Source organism: Nicotiana tabacum, chromosome 1, assembly GCF_000715075.1.
Source record: "Nicotiana tabacum cultivar K326 chromosome 1, ASM71507v2, whole genome shotgun sequence".
In the NCBI taxonomy this organism is placed as follows: domain Eukaryota; kingdom Viridiplantae; phylum Streptophyta; class Magnoliopsida; order Solanales; family Solanaceae; genus Nicotiana; species Nicotiana tabacum.
The window spans coordinates 148,874,356-148,888,836 of NC_134080.1; positions in this window are offsets into that span (position 1 = coordinate 148,874,356).

The following is a 14,481-nucleotide window of genomic DNA, read 5'->3' on the forward strand; positions in this document are numbered from 1 at the left end:
GTCCCGAGATACCGGAGAAAATGGAAGGCGGATCGTTCCAAGTTTTGGTTAAGGTCCCGAACTCCGCCAGTCGCGTCTCCTCAGTATCCCAGGGTTTAAACAAGTCGCCACAACTCGCAAGCATCAAGATTCGGATCGAAGTCTCCAAGCACAATCAGCTAAGACCCAAGATCAAGTCGCAAAAGAATCATAGATATGAATCTTGTAACTAGCAGTTGACATGCATATAAGTATTTAGTTCAGTTTCAATTTTTTCTTTGGTTGTAATAAGGCGGTCAGTAAAGCAACGGTGACAACAACAACAGTAGTAACAGCAAGCATTGCAATCCCATGGTAGTCCCAGCTGCCAGGAATTTCCCGAACTACATTGACCTGATTCCTGTTTAGCCCAGGATATGTAAGAAATCTCTGAAGCAAGATTCGGTCAAATCTTCCAAAACATGCTTCACACGGAGTAGTCCATAGGCAAAAATCGCTCATATCCGCTCACTTTATCTTTGCACGAAAACTCTTCGTGTTTCCGAACAAAGAGGGGCAGCTGTGAGCACGTGATTTTTTTTTACGCGACAATCGCTCCAAAAGAAATAAAAAATAACAAATGGTCCTGTTGTACAAGTTTTGGATTTTATGTGGCATATTTGTTAGTTATCTGTAATCTCGTCCGTGTTTATTTTGTTCAAAAATATATATAAATAAAAAATGTGCATCTCTCATTTTTATTTTTGTCATTAAGTGATGTTAGTATAATTAAATGTTAATTGTATGTAAATTGTTGTTTGTGGTTTTATATGGTATTATTTGGTAAATTAATTTAAGAAATTCAAAAGAAAAAAAATAATAATAAAAAAAAGAAGGAAGATTTTTCGGACTTGGGCCAGTCCAATTTTAAACAAATTGGTCCAAACAACCCAACCCAAAACCCTATGTGAACTCGGTCCAGACCAGCTGGCCTCAGGGGGCGTTCCAAACGACACCGTTTGGATCTGGTCTGATCTGGGCCGTCGATCTCAGATTGATCAACGGCCAAGATCACATTTCCCATACCCACGAACAAACCCGACCCGTTCAACCCGGACCAACCCAACCCCTTTGCATTCGAAACGACATCGTTTCCCTCCAGTTGAAAGATCCTGGCCCTTCATCTCGCCTCATCCGACGGCCAGGATCTATCTATCCACTAACTATATAAGCCTATAACCTTTACCCTGTCCCCCCCCTATCCAAACCCCCAGGCCTTAGTCGTTCCCTCTACAGACTTTAGTCCTCCAAACCCTAGCCGCCCCTGTATACCTTCGCCATGAAAGCCGGCGGCATGGAAGCCGGTGACCCCCTCCTTAACACCATAGATGCTCCTCACCGTCCAGAACCCAAATCCACCAACTACACATTTCGAATCCCCTCCCACCTTCTCGAATCTTCATTTGAAGATTCGAGTCGGAACTTGACTTACACCAATTGACCCCAGTTTCACACCAGACAGTCCCCGGACCCCCCTCGTGACCAAACCATGCTTGGTTTGGTCCGAATCTGACCAGGGAAACATGAATCCCATATCTGATTTTTGAACCCTAGGGTTCTTTGTGACTGGTCTGTATCCGTTTGAGCCAAAGTATTTAGGGTCTAATGGACTTTAGTCGAAGTGTTCTTAGTGAGAACACTTCGATTAAAGCCCGTTCAACCCCAAGGAGGTTCTTTTCAAGTACGAGTTTGGTCTTCTGATTTTTCCAAGGATTATTAAGGTAAGCTTGTTTCTCTTTGCTTTATTCATGTCATGTGTTTGTTAAAGGTCCGTTTGTATGGCCGAAATGTCTTGTTTAGTTTATGTTTCGGATTTTCATCAACTGTTGTTGTCCACCTTGCCCGGGCCCTTGCATTTGGTCAAGTCCTTCTTCATTCACTAATAATGTATGTGTGGTTAAACTGCATAGTCAGTTGAATTCGAAATTGGTCGATTATTTAGTTCCCAAGGGCATTTTGTTTTGACAGTGTAATTTGAATCGCATGTTTGATACTGTTTGATTCTAATCCTTGGCTTTGACTGTATATGTTGTAATTAGTATAGTCGATTCGATACATGTCGTCAAATAGTTTTAGCTGTTTGAATGGTAACAGCTTGATTTGTCTTGCTGAACATTGTTTGAATCAAATTGAGAATCAACTATAGCTACTTACAATTGATGTATTTGAATCAGAAATATAAAGGGATTGGTTTTGTTTAGTTGCAGTCAGAATTGGAGGGCATGTGCACTTGTGCACAACATGTGCATAAAGGCCCTTTTGGATTAAAATAGTTTGACAGCACATGCTGTTAGATTATATTCTTGCTGCCCATGGCCTGTTTTAGTTTAATAAATGTTAAAACGGGACTGTCAGGGAATATGATGGGGGTTCCTAATTTTAAAAGTTTGAGTTGGAAAAATAGCTAAAAAGGAATAGTTTCTGAGGTGTTCTAATAGGCTGGTGAATAGCCTAATGTTAGGCTTATAAAAGGGGGGATACACACAGAGACATGACACATAGGGAACTCAGATTAAACAATGAGAGCTGAGTTCTGAAAAACAGAAAAAAACTGGAAAAAGAATTCTTATTGATAACTCAAGTAGATTTCAAGAACTGAAAATTGGCACTAGAAAGAGATAGTGAGAGGAAAAATAGAGGGGCTTATACAGACACACATACGAGAGAGAAAAACATACAGAAATCAGAAACTGTTTTCTTCCTGCTGTTTGTTCGATTCTCAGTTTTGTTCAACCTGTTCAGTCAGTTCTGTTTTCTTTCAAGTATCAGCTAAGTTTATTGGTTGGTTTGCATTGGTTGATTCTCTTGGAATTGGATTGTCTGGATTTCTGTTTCTATACTACTGGTCATTGCTGTCATTCTGCCATTTTCCATCGGCTTTAGTTGCCTCTTGCACTGGGATTTTGTTCTATTTGTTACCTGTTGTTACTGCTGCTGCATTTGTTGCCATTGTTACTCTGCTGACTTCTCTTCTTCTTCAATTGTAAAACACTTCCAGGTACACAACTTCTGAAACCATATGTTGTTGAAAGTTTGAAGTTTGAAGCAGAAATAAAGAAATGAATGTTTGTTTACTTTACAATACTTGTGTTCAAAAATAGGTCGAATGTTAGTTTGGCCTGTATTTGTTTAACTTCAAACTGCAAATACTCTGTATGAATTAACATACATTCTGATTTGAGATGAACTATTAGATAGCATTTGTTTGTTAGATCAGACGTGTTTTAATGCATACAACCATTAGGTTTTGTTTTAGTTATGACATTATAACATAGAATCATAGCAAGCATCTGTATGTATTTTTGTCTAGATCTCTGAACTGTTAAATCTGTTATATTTGGTCCCATTTGATTTCAAGATAAGTGTACCCCAAACTAATTCTCATGCGGCGTTACGTTAACAAGGTGATAATGTATGCCAACCCTCTTGTTAGATTACTTGTTCCTATATAGGTTCGATATGGGCTTCAATATAGATTCATTATTTCGAAATAATGCGATGACTTTTGAGGAAAACTAATAGGCATTTTCGAATCCAATTAGTAGTAGTTTTCTTAATAAATAGCCGATTTCATTTATCAAGCCTAAATAAGTTAATTTTAAAATTCAAAACTTGAGGGTCGTTTAATGTAAATTTAGTATGTGTTATTAGTTTGCTTGCAATCTCCCTTATCAAATTAACAAAGCTTATTCATTCTTTGAAGACAAGGCATGAAATAATTCTCGCCTCATAAACAACCAATTAGGTAATCAAGCAAAATTCGGATTCGCCAAACATAGTAGAGATTTAGTATGTTAGTTGCTTAAACAAGTAAGTTTGGTATCTTTCTCTTTTATTTTTAGAGACAAATGTAATAGAAATGTAGTCGCTTTAGGATATCCTTTAAAAGGTAATGGGACGAGCCTCGTCAAATAAAGACACACACCGCGGGGCCCTCAACAACCGCTTTTAATAAATACATAAGTTTTGGGATGGACTGTCTAGAAAAGTTCACTCCTTCCCCAAAGATAATAATGCATTAGGCCCTTTAGGTGCGGCTTAATTAAATTACAATCGGGTGCACATTGATGTGGCCCAAATCCAAATCTCAACGGAGTCAAAATGTGTCGACGACCACGGGTGCATTGATTGTGATGTGGTTCGAGATGCATTTTCACGACGTTGCAATTCTATAAAAATAAGTGATAATAATAAAAGCGGTTTAAACTTAATAAAAGCACATAAGTCACAACATGTATTTAAATCAGATATTTAGCCATTATAACAATTTAAGCGACCGTGCTAGAACCACGGGATTCGAGGGTGCCTAACACCTTCCCTTGGGTCAACAGAATTCCTTACTTAGAATTTCTGGTTCGCAGACTTCATTTGGAAAAGTCGAAAATTTCCTCGATTTGGGATTCAAGATAAACCGGTGACTTGGGACACGAAAAGCCAAACCTTTCCCAAGTGGCGACTCTGAATTAAATAAATAATCTCATTTCGAATATTGTCACTTAAATTGGAAAAACTCCCCTCGCGCATTTTTATCCTTCGGGGTGGGCGCGAAAAAAGGAGGTGTGACACATAACATATGTGGAGGATAAACTTACTCATGCGGATATACTGAAAGTCTGAATGATATAAATCAAAGTGTGCAAACACTAATACAAGTCTGAAACATATCTGTGGTCAACATTGCTTAAGATGAAAAGCATGTGACTCTTTGTAACTGTTACTCTAGTGTATGATGCCTTTAATGAAATACTAAAAATACTGATTGTCTTAAAATATTGAAGATAGTAAGGTAATTATAATGCCCCGAAAGAACTGAGGATCACCAAATAGCTGGTACGAGAATCCTAATGCTTTGAATCGTCAACCTGTAAATCATTACCTGCATTATGAGATGCAGGTCCCGGCCAAAAGGGACGTCAGTACATTTGAATTGCACTGGTATGTAAAGCAACTGAAAGAAAGAACTATAAATGCTGAAACTAATACTAAGCTGATAATTGAGAATTGATATTTGATAACTGAAATGATAACTATTGAAACTGAAATTAAAATGATAACTGATAACTGATAACTGATAACTGAACTAATAACTGATAACTGAAATGATAAGTGATAATTGAACTGAACAAAGGAAGTAAGGATATGAATACTCCCTCTTCTGAAGGATGAACAACTTGTTTATCTGAATAAACTATGGCCTCAGGCCGAATATATATGTGCAAAAGCTTCATCCTCAGGCCCTAGTATACGAATACATAACTACGGCCTCAGGCCCAAAAATGCATAAAGTATCAACTACGGCCTCAGACCCAAACATACATAAAGCGTAAACTACAGCCTCAAGCCCAAATATGCATAAAGCATGTAAACTACAGCCTCAGGCCAAAATATGCATAAAGCATGTAAACTACAGCCTCAGGCCCAAATACAAGTGTTCAACATTCAGGGATTTAAAATCAGGAACTAAGAATCATACTATAATACACGATACTGAAATACTGGATCATACTGAATTACATGATACTTGGATAATAAATAAGACTAAACTGAGCCAAGTATTCTTGAACTGATTATGAAAACTGAAACTTTATTTGTTTATGACATGCTTAGTAATCTAGACTGATAATCATGGGCATTAAACCCAAGTCAATATAGATTTCACACTGAGCTCACAACGTTCAGAATGAAAGTCATGAACGAGTTATAAAGCTAAATAATAGAAGTTCTACAACTATTCAAGAAATTATGTTTAACTATATTTCTGAGGCAGTTAGTAACATCGTAAAAGAAACATTATGTAGGGAGAATCATTAAATTCCCAATGACAATATGGTCCTTTTAAGCATATCATAATGTTCGTCGCCTCTTTCAATGATAATCTACATCAATATATATCAAGAGGAACCAATATTAGCACAAAATGCTCATGTTTTGGTAACTTAGAAATTTTATCAAACACCTTATGAGCGTAAAGCCTCATAGCCTTTAGTAATTGGTCATTTCTTCACTAAGTTCTCATTCTACTACTTCTAGATGATTCTACAATCCTAAATAGATGTAACTAACACCATATCTCATCACCCAAAAGTTTACAACAATCATAAGTCAACAACATACCCTCTTCGAAGCATATTGCATAAGCCCGAACTATCGAGACGATTGGCCAAATAGGCCATCAAACTCGGGGGGTATGATATCGAGTATCAACCCCGAACGACTATCAAGTCCCAAATTATGGCTGACTTCGTGGCCGACTTATTTCCCTCCCTTGCACCTGAGGTAGAAAAGGAACTTTTACTAAAAACGGACACATCTTTCAGGGTATGGACCATGTTCCCTGACGGCGCCACAAACGTGAGAGGATCCAGATTCGTATAGTCCTGAAGCCTCCTATGGGTGGCATAATTAGGAAATCTATGAAAACTGAAAGATTGACTTACAACGAAGCCGAGTATGAGGCTATGATTACATGTCTGGAATTGGCCAAAGGCCTGGAAGCTAAGATCGTCGAAGAAAAATATGATTCACTCCTGGTAATAAATCAGGTAAATGGGAGCTTCGAGGTCCGAGAAGATAGAATGCACAGATACTTGGACAAAATTCAAGTTACGTTACGCCATTTCAAAGAATGGACCCTGGTCCACATACCTCGGGACCACAACAGCGAGGCCAATGCCCTCGCAAACCTGGGATCATCTGCTGAAGAAGATGACCTACTCCCCGGGGCTGTTGTTCAGCTATCCAAATCGGTGGTCGAGGAAGGTCATGCTGAGATTAATTCCACCAGCCTAACATGGGATTGGAGAAACAAATATATTGACTATTTGAAAGATGGGAAACTACCCACAGATCCGAAGGAATCGAGGGCCCTGCAAACCAAAGCAGCCCGGTTCTTGCTCGACGAAAACGGGACTCTGTACAGAAGACTTTCGATGTCCCCCTAGCAGTATGCCTTGGGCTGGGTGACATAGATTATGTACTCCGATAACTTCATGAGGGTACTTGCGGAAACCACTCCAGCACCAATTCCTTAGTCCGAAAGGTGATTAGGGCAGACAACTACTGGGACAACATGGAAAAAAACACCAAGGAATTCGTCTGAAAGTGCGACAAATGCCAGAGATTTGCCTCTATCATTCGCCAACCCGGTGAACAACTACATTTGGTCTTATCGCCATGGCCGTTCATGAAATGGTGAATGGACATCGTCAGACCTCTACCAACATCACCAGGTAAAGCTAAATTTATTTTATTTATGACTGACTATTTCTCAAAATGAGTGGAAGCACAGGCCTTTGAAAATATAAGAGAAAAATAAGTCATCGACTTCATCTGGACCACATTATGTGCCGACTCGGGATTCCTTCCGAGATAACATGCGATAATGGGAGGCAGTTCATCAGGTGCAAAATAATACAGTTCTTCGAGTATCACAAAATCAAGAGAATCCTGTCGACCCCTTCCCATCTGTGTGCAAATGGTCAGGCCGAGTCTACAAATAAAACCATCATCAAAAACATAAAAAAAGAAGTTGGAAAGCGCTAAGAGAAAGTGGAGAGAAATATTCCCCGAAGTGCTATGGGCATACCGAACAACTCCAAAATCAAGCACAGGGGAAACACCTTTCTCTGTAGTATATGGTGTCGAGGCTTTGATACTAGTGGAGGTCGGAGAGCCAAGCGCCAGATTTCATCACACCACCAAGAGCTCGAACAACGAGGCCATGACTATGGCCCTTGAACTATTGGATGAAAAGCGAGAAGCCTCACTGGTCCGAATGGCCGCCCAAAAGCAAAGGATTGAAAGGTATTATAACAGAAGAACAAACCTCCGACATCTCGGAGTCAAGGACTTGGTCCTAAGGAAGTCGCCCTCAACACCCGAAACCCTAATGAAGGAATGCTAGGTCAAAATTGGGAAGGACCGTACCGCATCCTTGGAGTAATCGGCAAAGGGTCCTAAAAGCTCGGTACAATGGAAGGCGAACAACTTCCAAGCAATTGGAACATATCAATGTTGAAACGATACTACTGCTAAGGTGTCTGATGGAATATTCTAGAACACCCTCGAGCTCGAGGACCTTGGGTTCTTAAAAGCATGCGTTGTACTCTTTTCCTTCGACTGGATTTTGTCCTTAGAAGGGTTTTACCGGCAAGGTTTTTAACGAGAAAATATCCATATGCTACCTAAGGAAGAATCAACAAGTATTCAAGGCTTCTTTTGCAATCAACCTCAAATATTAGGGGGCATCCCCTCGGAAGGTCACCTACTCGGAGAAACCAAGATGCACTAATGGTCGAATGAACCGTGTCCGCATAGAACAACCGAGCCCGTAACAGCAAAAACTTGTACACTTGTACCAAGTATTCAAAGAAAACTTTCCCCTTCATCAAAGCATTTCACGTTTCAAGGAAGCTCGTTATTTTTTGCAAAACAAAACGGCAGAGCCAAAAAACTTCCAGAATACTCGGGGAATGGCATCAATAACTCAAAGCCATTTGACCCTCGGGTCGGAGCTTCAAACTCATAATCCCTCATTGAGGCAACATCAAGATCACAAAACGGCTCCAGTGCCAAAAACCTCCTAAACACTCGGGGACTGGCATCAAAAACTCAAGGCCACATGACCTCCGGGTTGGAAACCCCGAAATCATAAGTCCACAATGAGGAAATACCAAGTTTACAAGTAATGGTTCCCGAGCCAAAAAACCCTCGATGACTCTGGGACTGCCGCCAGTAGCCACCCCCATCGACTTATCAAACCGAGGCCACAAGACCATATGCGGGCAACCTCGGTCTCGTAAGACCTATATAAGGCAACAACAATATCTGTAAGACCTCAAGCAAGGCATGAACCACATTTGTACCAAGTGACAATATTTGTAAGACCTCAAGCAAGGCATGAACCATACTTGTACCAAGTAGCCAAAACTGTAAGACCTCAAAGGCATGTAAAACTTGTAAGACCTTACTAAAGGCATAAACCCGATCTTAAAGTTAAGTCTATATATCGAACTTGTAAAGCCCCTAAAAAGGCATACCCTAGATATAGGCGCCGAAACTACTTCACTTGGGGACTGAAAGGCTCCGACCAAACACAAATGCCTATAGTCACATGGTTGTACTAGCCAAACTAAAGTGACTCGGGGACGTCCGACCGTTGCTATAAAATTACAGGCCTTTAATTACTTTAAAAATACTTCGAATAGATCTAAACAGGCTACCCTCGACATAGGAAAATGAGCTTCGACCATGTCAACTCCAAACTATAGGCTTTGAGATACTCAGCCACCGAGCCAAACCTCCCGAAGTGCTCGATCATCGCCATGTAATGACTCACAATCAAGGTTTCTAGCAAATCGACGAAGAGCGAGGCAAACAAAATTTCAAAAAGTCCTTAACGAGGGAAAAATAAAGCCTATATAAGAGGTCATATCGATCCAATGCATAAGATCCACTATCGCCAGCCCATACAAGAGGTTGGACCGACCCAATGCATAAGAGCCATTGTCGCCAGTCCATACAAAAGGTCGTACCGACCCAACGCATCAGAGCCTAAGGGCCAGCCTTAGATTTAAAACATTGAGGGTCGAATGAGCTCGAGTCGATACCCGACTCGAAGACTGAACCCGAAATAGTTAACTAAATATTCCTGAGAGCAAAAGCATAAGATATGAAACACCGGCTTATATTAAAAGGTCGTCCCGACCCAATGCATAAGAGCCACTGTCGCCAGCCTAAAATTAAATGTCGTACCGATCCAAAACGTAAGAGCCACTATCGCCAGCCTATATTAAGAGGTTGTACCGACCCAATGCATAAGAGCCTAAGGGCCAGCTTAAAAACTTAAGGGTCAATGAGCTCAAATCGAAATTGACTCGGAGACCACCACTAGAATCAAAGGTCATACCAACCTAACATATAAGAGCCAGGTCTAACCCGGGAACACTCAGGGACTGACCTTCGACCGTTACAAGTCGCTCAGCAATAGCAAAAACCCGAGAGTCTAACCGAAGGTCTAAGATCTCGAATCGACTATCAAAAACATCACACATTATTCCCAAAAGGCAAAGGAGAAAAGAAGTGATAAAAAATGAAAAGCCTTTTATACATATTGATCACAAAGGCACGTTTACAAGGCCTTTAAAAATCCTTACAAGGAAGGAGCCAAAATAGAACCCTAATCTATCATCGAGCCTACATCTTTGACGGCCCCACCGAAGGTTGCACCCTAACGGTTCCAGCTACAGCCCCAAGACTTTCAATGTCCTCTTCCCCTCTGGGGATTCTACCTTCATTCTCATCATCTCCTAAGCCAGTACCCGACACACGTCCAGAAGCAAATAGGGCAATAGCTTTCTTTTCTAGGGTATTCAATCTATTGAGCTCGGCAGACAAATTGATACCCTCACGTGTATATCCTCGAGAGTCCGCCTCCGAGATTCTAATCGAGCATGCTCTACGGCTCGAGTCAATTTCAACATGGCCTCCTCAGGTGCTCTCCCAGCTTGAGCGTTTATTACAGCAACATCCTCTTTGTGCAAAGATATAAGCGCCTCATCTTCAGTTTTGATCCCGGATAGTGCAACAACTAACTCAGAATGGAGAACTCTATACTTGTCACTATCCGCCCTCGCATCAGCCCGACTAAGGCCATCTTTTCCTGGAGGCTATCCCTATCAGAAGTTACCTCTCTTACGTACCGTTAGAGTTTGAGAACTTCGGAGTCTCTGGCTCGGAGCTCCTCCCTCAATAGGGCACCTTCCTTATCAAACTGTATGAATCAGACCAAAGATGTCAAATCGAGGGGATTTGGCAAACACTCAGACAATAGCAAACGAAAACTAGGTAACCTGTTCAACAAGATGAGTCTTCTCATGCTCGTGACGGGTCACCTCGGCCTGAAACCAGCAAAAGTCTAATTATAAAGCACCCTGGCCTAAAGTCAAGAAAAAGACAAGTTATAAAGATAAATACCAGGACGACATGAAGCATTTACAAAAACTACCTGCTCACAAAGCCTGTTCATCTCACTGAAGATGAGCGAAGTATCGAGCTCGGGGATTCCCTAGGGAGCGGCTAAAGGCCTTTCAAACGCATCTCTGCCTTCGATGGGTACCCCCACATCGGAAGGTTCTTCATTCTGGGCATCCTTTGTTCCCTTAGGAGGTGAGGTCGTTCCCTGAGAGGAATCACTCACGATGACAGCACCAACAGGGTCAATCGGGGTTGTCTCTTGTCCTTGCAGGGCTTTAGAGCTAGTTTCCTTCGAACTGCCTACCAAATGCGTTTCAGCTCGAGGGATATTTTGGCCATCATCCAGCTCAAGGACATCACCCAATACTTCCTCAGTGGCCTCTCTAGCCCGAATTTGGACCACGACGACATCAAGCTCTGACTCGGGAGCCACCTTCTCTACGGCGTGAGGATCAATCGGGTTTTCCCCTCCCTCAGACGCTATCAAGAAAATATTTTCCCCCTCACCTTCATCTGGGGGGCTTCCCGCTGCTTCTGGAGTTAAGGTTGTTGGGTCGGCCTTAGCTTCTTACACCTTGGTTTTCTTGGATTCTGAAGGTTCATTTGACGGTTCCCTTTGTTTTTTCTTCCATTCGTCGGGTCTCGAGGTATCCTCTTTGCCAGGCGATGTTTCCTTCATCAAGGGGACCTCCCCCATACCTACACGAATGCAAGAGGTAAGCACAGGGAGTAGGGATGCTATCAGTAGCAACTCATATTAAAAGGTGCGACTGCACCAGGAGTAAATACTCACCATGATCCTTGGCTTCCCATCGAGCTTGGGACATATCACACCACACTCGCTCAGCATATGGGAAAATTGAGTCCAGTCGACCGACCCATCCCGAGAGGTCCATAATCGCACTGGGTTAAACTGCTACGGCTGCATCAGTAGAAGAAATTAGCACGTGGAAAGATGTACCTAAAAAGAAGCAAGGAGATGCTAGATAACGTATCTACTGACATTCCATGTTCCACCTTTTGGGTAATGACATCCTTTCCACTAGGATCAGGTTCAATGTCCTAAATTGGACAAACCAGCTCATCCACCCTCCGTTCTCGACTTCGTCAATACAAGCAAAAAGGTTCCTTGAAGCTCAACAGTGGAGCTTACTCAGGCCCCCATGGAATAGATGAGGGCTGTACATCCTAACCAGGTGATCGAGGGTGAAGGGCATCTCCTTAATCATATTCACATAATACTTGATCATGTAAACAATGTGCCAGAACGAATGATGAATTTGGTCGAGGGTCACTCGATACCGTTGACAGAAGTCGAGAACCATGGGGTCTATCGGAGGCAAGGATGGGCCCACTGGCCCAATGGTAAATGGGTAAGTATACACACTGAGAAAATCAGCTTTGTATGTCGTTATATCCTCCTCCCGAGAAGGACCTCCACAAGAACTGCATCCCCCTAACGGCAATCAGTCCTCAGCCTTTCGACGTCTATTATTGAGCTAATATATTTAGACACAGGCTCACAACGCCCCTTCTTTGAAGAAGGTTTTTCGACCTTGAAATCAGAAGTCGTTGCAAATGACCCTGGAATGCATTCCTCAACACAAGGAGGCACTGCTGCTTTGCCTTTAGATTAAAGCGAGGAGTAGGAGGTTATATTCTCCTGAGAAGTAGAGGCAGAAGTTTTCACCATTCTTAAAAGATTTCAGAGGAGAAAAGGGAATTGCATTTCAAAGAAAGAGCAAAAGCGAAGGTAGAAGGAACTTTTTGATGGCTTGGTGGTGCAGTGAACGATAAAGAACGAGAGAAGAGGTATTTATAAAGGCCCAATACGCATGTTGAAGGAGGACAAAGGATAGCCAACCGATGTAATCAATATGAAGGCTTTTAAGGGCTATGTGTACACGACCTTTTGACACCTTATTTTATTATGTCAATCATTTCGCAAGATATGAATGTCGTCATTAAGGAAACACCAAAGGGGCATGAATTCTAGGTCATTTATTATCATTTTATTCTAAGAAATGTGAGGACTATCTATATACGAGCGAGATCGGGAGGCCCGATTTCACGATCATTGTGTGTCTCCCTTAGCCTCAAAAAGGCCCGAAGATTCGGGGACGCAACTCGAGGCTTAGACCTTGAAGGCTCTTTACACTCGACCTCGACACAACATGAGTCTGTGGTTATCGAGGGTAAGCGGGAAGTTCCCTAGGCATGTGGTCCGAACTGGCATCACCTGCAAGAATAGTACCAATCTGCACCAGATTACTAGGTAGTTGTGCCAGCTATCTTACTTTGTAATAAATGCTTTTGTTTTATGTTCGTGTTCTCCCTCGTATATAAAGGGGATCTTATCATTTGTAGTCCATCTGTTGCTCAACATTGAATATACAAGAACATATTCTCTTGATCTCACTACACCACTTATTGCTTATATTCATTGTGTTCTATTTATTGTTCTTCATTTATTGCTTATCATTTTGTCATAAAGAGCCATCATCGTAGCTCTCATAATTGTTAAATCCCCCTTCGACCACCCTAAGCCGATCACCAGACTCGACCTCGAGGCTCGTATATGCCAGCTCGAGGCCCAGATCTCCAGTCGTTTGGTTTGACTATCCCATCGTTTCAAGCTACAATCGTGCTTCCTAGTTTTTTACTTAGCATCATTTTCCTTACAAATAGCATAAAAATAGATCACGTATTTTTAAAACGACAAAATAAAATTTAATTGTTATTACCATTTTTACGGTAAAACACCTAGCACAGTTCATATGGTTCTCTTTATCAAACCCATTTACTATTCTCCAAAAACTCATCAATTCATAGTTATAAATGATTAGGGAGTAGAAATATTACCTTTTTGACGTTCAATCCTTTTGAATTAGAGTTCCAGGGTTTCGTTTCTCACCACAGATGTCTCGATCGAATATCTAATGATTGGAAGATTTACCCATGTTAATAAGGTGTTGAAGGATTTAAATTAACTTAGAATCATCATTAGAACCTAACTTGGATGATGGAGGGACTTTGGGGGAAGTTAGTTTCTTGAAAACTTCCTTTTCTAGAGCAAATGTACGTGTTTGGGGTTGTAGGAACGAGGTAAGGTTTATATAAGGGTACGCGTCCCAAAAATTGAGGAGGAAATAAAAATAACTCGGATAAACAACGTCAGCGCGGGGCACCACCAGGGGTGCCAAACTAACTGTGCAAGGCACCATCAGAGGCGCCAAAAATACAGTGCCTTGCACTGTCTAGGGCGCTGAGGTCGATGCCTTGCACTGTCTGGGGCGCTGAGGTTACAGTGCCTTGAACTGTCTGGGGTGCTGAGGTCGATGCCTTGGACAGTGCCTTGCACTGTCTGAGGCTCTGAGGTTATAGTGCCTTGCACTGTTAGGGGCACTGATGTTAATTCCCTTCTCACTATCGCAATGCACAGACCCACTATACCTTCGCGAACGCGTCCATGTTCCCATGAACATGATG